The 8,654-nt window shown below is 33.5% G+C and overlaps 1 pseudogene; it reads left to right on the top strand.

Moving 5' to 3' along the window:
* LOC107703096 (DNA-directed RNA polymerase III subunit RPC1-like) overlaps positions 1 to 8,654 on the top strand; it is a 64,181-nt pseudogene that overhangs the window by 13,207 nt on the left and 42,320 nt on the right.

Here is an 8,654-nt window from a genome sequence, read left to right as displayed (position 1 = left end):
TATATATGTGTGTGTGTGTGTGTGTGTGTGAGAGTGTGCGTGTGTGCGTGCGTGTGTGTGTGTGTGTGCGTGTGTGTGTCTGTGTGTGAGTGTGTGTGTGATCTGAGAGCACCGTTTGATTTAGAGTGCAAGTAAAATGGTTTTGCAGTGATTGTTTGATTTTTGATAGAAGAGTCTGAGGTTTCGTAAAATTTAGTTTTGAGTATTTGGATTTGTGTTTAAGGTTTTGAGAAAATGAGTGATGGTTTCAAAAAATGTGTTTTAGCAATTCAGAAAAACTGTACTACATAATCGCTTCGAAACAGTGAATCATTTTGCGAAGCAATTGGTTCAATTGATTCGAAGCTTCGAAAAGGTTCGTTTCTTCCATCACTAACTACTTGACGAGCGATTAACCGTTACTTTTGGCGGCAAACTGAACGTTAATCCGTTCAGAACTACATTACAAAACATTGGAGTTTGATATTCGTGATCTACTAGCTACTATATTCAGCCACACAGCAGGTAAGTGTTATTATGAGAGGAAAATCAATTAAATTAATGTGTCTGCTTATTGTTAAGTAAATGTAACCCTCTATGCACATTATTAGAGTGAATTATAAACATAATCTGGGCATTTACTCTCGATATCGGGACGTCTTGAACGCTTTCAAGCGTTTGTTAATTTAGCATCAGATTTTCAAGCTGCAGCGGTTCATTAGTGTCAAACAGAGCTAATATTGCTAATTAACACCTGCTTGGCATTACTGTGCTCATAAATCTCATTGAAAATAATTATTAAAACGTTTTTCTGTCATAATCAGTAACGTAAGTTACTCTGAGAACCCTAGTCTCGCGCCATCATATTTCTTTTACATTATAAGGGGCTTTTAATTATTAAAACTGATTTGTGTATGTGAAAATATGTTTATATTGTATTTTTATTGTATTTTTTACCTGAATCTGTCACCGTATAGCTAAGGTATAAATAAGAAAACGGTGACATCTACTGGTTGTTTCTAAAAGTGACACTGACTGTTCCATTAAAAACACACAGTTAAGCTCCAAACAGTATATAAATATACTAAATTACATGTTAGTGATTTTTATATCCAGAAATATCCAATTTTTGAATGTTTTTTTTATTTTTAATGTATTTTCGAGCGCGCTCCGCGTCGGCAGGTGGCGCTAAGCGCAGAGTGGACGCACACTGACGTCACAGCGGTGCTTCAGTTTACGCATTTATTACTATATACATATTTATTTCACTGTAATTCCACGCTGACTGCGTGAACGCGTCGCAGTAATGGTGAAGGAGCAGTTTAGAGAGACGGATGTTAAAATGCTATATTATTTCTATATTATATATTTATATTTATAATATTAGGATTTATTTCCATATTATATATTAATAATATTAGGATTTATTTCCATATTATACATTTATAATATTCGGATTTATTTCCATATTATACATTTATAATATTAGAATTTATATAATTTGTTATTGTATTTTATTGACGTAAATTAATATAAACATAATGTATGAATAATATAAAATTATGTAATAACTAGAAATGCAAATAATATGTAATACAATATGAATCATAATGTAAATTTAATATTAATATATATAAATATTATTTTTTAATAAATTAGATTATTATGCTTTATATTGTGTTTCGTTTTATATTAAATGCCACAAAAACTAGATAATAATAATAATACTATATAAATGATAAGAATGTAAATATATTACTTTTATCAAATTGTTATTATGTATTGTATGATATTATGTTGTATTGTGTTATTTTATATTATTCATTTATAATAATATAAATATAATACTATATAAATCATAATAAAACTACTATATTTTTATCAGATTATTTCATATTGCTGTCATGATTTATGTTGTGTTCTTGTAATAGCATTTTATTGTAATGCCACATAAAACCTTATAATATAAATATAATAAATGATTTGTGTTAGTATACTATTAGTAGTGTTCTTTAAATAAAGTTTTTGTATTATTTTATGTTATTGATTATTTTTGTTCATTCAGATGGTCTGTAAGACGTGTTCTCACATCCTTCTCAGCAAAGAGGAAAAGCTTCAGTTTCTGGATTACTTGCGTAGACCTGGACTGGCGTACCTGCAGAAGCGCGGCCTCAAGAAGAAGATCTCCGACAAATGCAGGAAGAAGATCACCTGTGTGCATTGCAACGCATTTAACGGTAAAAGCGTACTGTACTCTTCTGCATTGATTATTTATTATAGTGTGATGCAATTTTGCAGTAGCTTGAATTAATAAGTGCCTGATATCTCTTCAGGCCCTGTGAAGAAATGTGGCTTGCTGAAGATCATTCATGAGAAGTACAAGACCACAAAGAAGGTCGTCGATCCCATGGTGTCAGATTTCCTCCAGTCGTTTGATATCGCCATCGAGCACAATAAAGAAGTCACTACTGACCAGAGCACAGGTTAAGATCCACCAATCAGAGCACTGCCAGTGAACTAGTCAAGCTTAAAATAGTGGTTTCTATTAAATTTTGCGCGAGTTTTATCTGATATAATAATCTTGTTCCTCGTCATCCAGGAAAACCTCAATCCTCTGGTCGTGTTGAATCTTTTCCGGAGGATTCCGAACGAGGACGTTCCTCTTCTGCTGATGAATCCTGAATCCGGGAAACCCGCTGACCTCATCCTGACACGCCTCTGCATCCGGCCCTCCATCGTCAGCGACCTCAAGTCAGGCACCAATGAGGATGATCTGACCATGAAGTTAACGGAAATCATCTTCCTCGATGTCATAAAGAAGGTACGCAGGTCACATGATCAGGTTTGCTTGAGATGCCAAACAGCAGAGGAAAACGAGCTGTAAAGGTCAGCAATCCAGGTTGCAACTAACAATTATTTTACATTTAGTCATTTAGCAGACGCTTTTATCCAAAGAGACTTACAAATGAGGACAGTGGAAGCAATCAAAACCAACAAAAGAGCAATGATATACAAGTGCTATAACAAGTCTCAGTTAGCTTAAAGCATTAAATAATATAATAAATACAAATAATAATAAAAAAAAAAGTACTTTGATGCATTAAACAGATGCGATTAATTAACACTGTATTCATTATCAATTATTAGAGATTTTATTGATTAGTTGTTACAGATCTTTGAAGTGGATGCATTTGAAATATTGTGGCTGATGAATGATAATTAATGTGATAAACAAGTGATCTGATGTAAGTAATTACACTAAAATCTGTCTTTTCTATCCATTTTTAGTTGAATAAAGACATTAGTAGGTTGCTTGGTATAAAAGCGCCTGCTAAATAATTAAATGTCAATTATTTTATACCAAATTATTATTTAAGATATCCAAAGACTTTCACATTTATTAAAATTAGGTATGGTTGGGTATCGTTTGAATTTTATCAATTCCGATTCTTTTCGATTCCTAATGTGATTAAATAATGATATCAAACATTTATCCTGTGTCTCTTTTTTGCAAACCATTTATTGGAGCTGAATACCATGAACAAAAATCAACAGGCTACATAAAAACTGGACTCTTTAAGAGCTGTTTGTGTGCAAAATAAAGCCGCATGATTCTGGATAAATGGAGTTTTTTTTCTTTCTTTTTTCCCCCCCCCAATGGAAGTTGTGGTTCTCTCATGATTCAGAAGAAAAAACATTAGACAACTAAACGAAATCACATGTAATTTATGAATAAATTATTCAATGACTCACTCAAGAAGTACTCGTTTCATTGCTGGATGAATCAAAGACGGATACATTTTAACAGCCTCTTTTCGCCACCTACTGGCGTAACAATGTAATCGACAAATCTTCATTTGAAGTGTCAAATTACTTTCAAAAGGTGATTTACTCTATTTTAACCACTACCTTACGCATCGTACACACAGTTTATATCTGAATTATAAACTTTTATCCCAGTACTTCTGTGATTTGAATGTTTGTAACACAGGAATAATGATACTGTGATAATGAAAAGACTGTGAAGCTGTTTCATTCATGACAGATGACAGCTGCTCTCTTTAGGTCAGCGGCAGCGCGAATGCAGATTTAAATGTTAAAATCACACTGGTGTGATCGTACGCTGCACGGACGAACCAACAAGTGATCGCAACATTGATCGCACACGTCAAAGGTTGAGGAATGAAACAGACGAATCATTCTAATTTAGAAATAGGATCGCATTGGTGTTTGAATAGCGTTCGCGATCTTTAACGATCTATTAAATTAAAGTACTTTGTCATGTTGGTGGTGACACCTCTCTTGCAACATGTTTAGCTATCACAGATATTATACTTAGCTTTTTTGGCTTCTGATCGCAAATGTAGCCAAACTTTGGAGCGCTTAGATTAGCGAGCAAGGTCTGGCAGATCGCTAGGTCCGGTCCTCACAGATGAAGAAAAAAAAAGCACATAGGAATCGATAGGCGGAATCGAAATTTTAATTTGACAACAAGTATCCGATTCCTGAACTTAAGTATCCGATTTTCGAGTCCAAACCCTAAAATTAGGTTAAAATACTTTCTCCTATCCCAGCTTAACGCAAGTACATCCAGATGCAATTTTTTTGTTGTCTGAAACAAATTTTGGGATTCATAAAGGATCGTTGGACAAAATTGGCAGTCTTTGTTTAGTGGAACGTTCTCACAAACAGCTAGTTAATTACAGTTGTTACTCTTATCTTATGATTATCTTATTAGTCACATGATGGCATCAGTGAGTTGTTCTAACTTGTAATAAACGAGAAGCCGCAGAGCAATAGAAGACAAAGGAAATTTGCATTGTCATTATATGCAAATATTTGACCGGCCTGTGGCAAGTTTGACCAATCAGGGGGTTATTAACCCTGTAAAGCCTGACAGATTAAATAATGTATATATATATTTTAAATTGAACAGTTTGTTCAACCTTTAGACAAAATATTTTTTTCAAATCTAAAAAAGTTTGCAAATGTGTTTTATGTTTTGTATCATATTTGATCCATCAGGCTTTTCTGGCTCGTATAGTCTGATAGAGTGAGAATATGGAGGAAAAATATGCAGAGACTCAAACTGAGCAAAAATATACAGTTTGGTGCAGATGCTGATATTTATATGAAATTCTGCTGCTTGTGATATAAATCAATGAGATGTTTATAACAGTAGAGCAGATACTGACATAAAATGATCTAAACATCAGTCGTCGCTCTACATCTCCAGTAATGTGTCTCAGTAAGATGAGAGTGAAATGATCCAAACATATAATGCAGTGATTGAGAGCTGAAGAAATAAAGGCTCCTCAGAAGATGTGAGATGTTCTGGAGGCTTGTGAAGATCATTCCTCCGCTGAGGAACAGTGAAAGTAAAGCTTCTGGAAACAAACGCTCCTCAAAAGATCCTGAGGATCAGATTTGAGACTCTAAAGCATGATTGATGGAGAATCAAGTAAAGCTGAGCTGCTTCAGTCCAGTAAGTGTTCATCTGGGAATATTACTGCAGTTATTCTGACCTTTACTTGATTTTTGACTTGAGTTTACTGACAGCAGAAAGACACATGAAGCTCCAGCTGAAGCTGGACGTTTCTACAATTACACTAAAAGAGCTTTGACTGGATTAAAAAAAAGTCTAAATTATCAATCAGATGACAGAAGGCATGGATTAACAGAATTAACAGCAAAGTTTTGATCATGTTGATCATTTATAGACCTTACAAATGTGTGTATCAAATATGATACAGTAGCCTTATAGGGTAATTTGTTCCTCACTGCATGCATGTGTCAATACACTTGTAAATGTGGCATAATTGTCTTTGTGTTCAGCACCGCATGTCAGGAGCCAAAACCCAGATGATCATGGAGGACTGGGACTTCCTGCAGCTCCAGTGCGCTCTCTACATCAACAGCGAGCTGTCGGGCATCTCGCTCAATATGGCACCCAAGAAATGGACCCGCGGCTTCGTGCAAAGACTCAAGGGAAAACAGGGTACGACCTGCTGAGAGCTCAAGGGCTGCGCCAGCTTTTCCCACGAGTCTCTGCAGAAATGGCAGCGTTATATTGGGCTGTTTTGACATTGAACGCCTCCTGGATCGATGTGTCACATCAACCTGCCTTGTTTTGCTGTTTTCAGGGCGGTTTCGTGGTAACCTGTCTGGAAAGAGAGTGGATTTCTCAGGCAGAACGGTCATCTCTCCCGACCTGAACCTGAGGATCGATGAGGTCGCTGTACCGGTGCACGTCGCCAAAATCCTCAGCGCTACTGCTCAAAAGTGCTGTGGATCTGCACAACTACTTATTTTCACTAGTCAAACAGCTGGCAAAATAATGTTTACTTTGTGGGCAGTATACAATCTGTTCTGATTTTTCTCAAATTCAGTTTTTCCTTTTTAATTGTTCTGGATTGCAGTAAAATAAAATTTGGTAACACTTTTCAATAAGGTTCATTAGTTAACATTAGTTAACTACTTTAGTGTGAGAATGAACAATACTTCTACAGCATTTATTAATCTTATGCTAATTTCAACATTTACTAATGCATTATTAAAATCAAAAGTTGTGCTTGCTAACATTAGTTAATGCACTGTGAACTAACAATGAATGACTGTATTTTCATTAACTAACATTAACAAAGATCATTAAATACTGTAATAAATGTATTGTTCATTGTTTGTTTATGTTAGTTAATATATTAACATTAACTAATGGAACCTTATTGTAAAGTGTTACCTAAAATTTTATAATCAAAAAGCATGTCTAGTTAATTGAGCTCATGAAACATATACATAGTCTAACGCTATTTATTAAAAGTTTGTAACAAATTAAATGTTTAAGTAAATGTTTTATTTTTTCCCAAATTTTATTTTATTTTTCCCAAGTTCTGTGTTTTCCATTTGCATTTTTTATTTTTTATTTTTAATAATTAATGTGTTCATTAATGGGTTTAAATAAAAATATTGTTCAGTTGAATTTATAAATCTTTATTTATTTAACATTAAATTATGAAATTGTCTCTATTGTCATCTGTTTTAATTTTTCTGGATTTTGAATAATTAATGGTTTAATTCAATTGTAATTGTTTAAAAAAGATTTAATTCAATTTATAAAACGTTATCATTTTAATTTAGTTTTTTCATTTATTTAAGTATTTATTCAATAATAGGCCCCTATGAAATGTTTTATTTTTCAGAAATTCTGTTGTCATTTGTTTTAATTTTTCTGGATATGATTTAGTACAAATTTATCATCACAAATGGTGGTAATCAAATGAAGGAATAAAACATTAACAATTTAATTAATCTTTTAAAATGTAATCAAATGGAAATTTAACAGTTCATTTTATTTTTTTGGCAAAGATGGTGCTGCACCATTAGAGGTTTACTGTTCAAATTTAAGACATAGAATAAAAATGTATTTATTAATTATACTTTTGATATAATCATCCAAATTTTGCCAAATATATAATGTAATGAAGTTGGTGTGTGTTTTCTCTCAGGTGAATAAAGCCAACATTGAGCTGATGAGGAAGCTGGTGCGTAACGGCCCTGACGTCATCCGGGAGCAAATTTTATTCAGCAGAGACACATGCAGATGAAGAGGTCAAATACACACTTCTCTATCCTCCCCTTTTACTCTTTGCTCAAAAATAATCCAAAAATGCAGATTCTCTCATCATTTACTCTCCCTCATGTCACTGCAAACCAGATTTTATTTAATTTTCTTAAGTGGAACACAAAAGCAGACGTTTAGCAGAATGCTCATGCTGCTCTTTTCCAAACAATGACCCCCGAGGGTTGTCAAGCTCCAAAATGGATCACAAATTAAAATAGTGATGCACTTCAATGCAGCTCCAAAATACTTGATGGTATAATTGGTATAATTCGATTCGATTATCCTTCACAAGCTTACGATTCGATTCGATTCAATCAATTCAATGTCAATTATTTTGGATATATATCAGGTACAGGACATGGCAGATTTTCTCAAGGAAAAAAAATCTCTCAACTAATGCTCTAAAACAGTGTTTCCCAACCTTTTTTTTTAGTCGCGGCACCCTTTGGAAATTTTAACAAACTTGTGGCACCCTACAAAATTAATTTTGTCACAATATTTTAATTTCTAACATCGATATGATAATTTGAAAAGTATAGCTATTCGGTACAACAGGGAAGAACTGCAGAATATAATGTCATACAGATATATTTAATATTATTAAAAATGTTGGTCCATCAATGGTGGCAATCAGTAGGCTAATTTCTAATGAAGAGACCAATTTATATGACAGATTTGAATGTAGGCTTTTATACATATGTAAACATTATTTAATTACCATTATAACTAGCTATCTCACAAATTTTCGCTCACTCAGCGTTTTTTTAATTTTACAGTGGGGTAAATTTTGGTGCAGTAGCACGAGATAGCTTGATTTCAAACTTTGAATTGAATAAAGCATGACAAGTAAGCAGTCAGTAATAAAATAAGAACAAATAAAGAAATTAATAATGATAGCACAAATAAAAGATAACGACAGGCCTTCGAATTACCGGTAAATAAATTGCTTTTTAGTTTTTCAGGTAGGTCTAACAGTAGGGTTAAGATATCTATCCATTATATATCCAGATATTATCCAAATAATGTTTAGTCCTAGAAAGCTATTATTATCAGA

Source organism: Sinocyclocheilus anshuiensis, unplaced genomic scaffold (assembly GCF_001515605.1).
Source record: "Sinocyclocheilus anshuiensis isolate Anshui unplaced genomic scaffold, SAMN03320099.WGS_v1.1 scaffold1055, whole genome shotgun sequence".
Lineage (NCBI taxonomy): Eukaryota > Metazoa > Chordata > Actinopteri > Cypriniformes > Cyprinidae > Sinocyclocheilus > Sinocyclocheilus anshuiensis.
The sequence above is the reverse complement of the archived record's forward strand: the minus strand, read 5'-3'. Positions and strand labels throughout refer to the sequence as shown.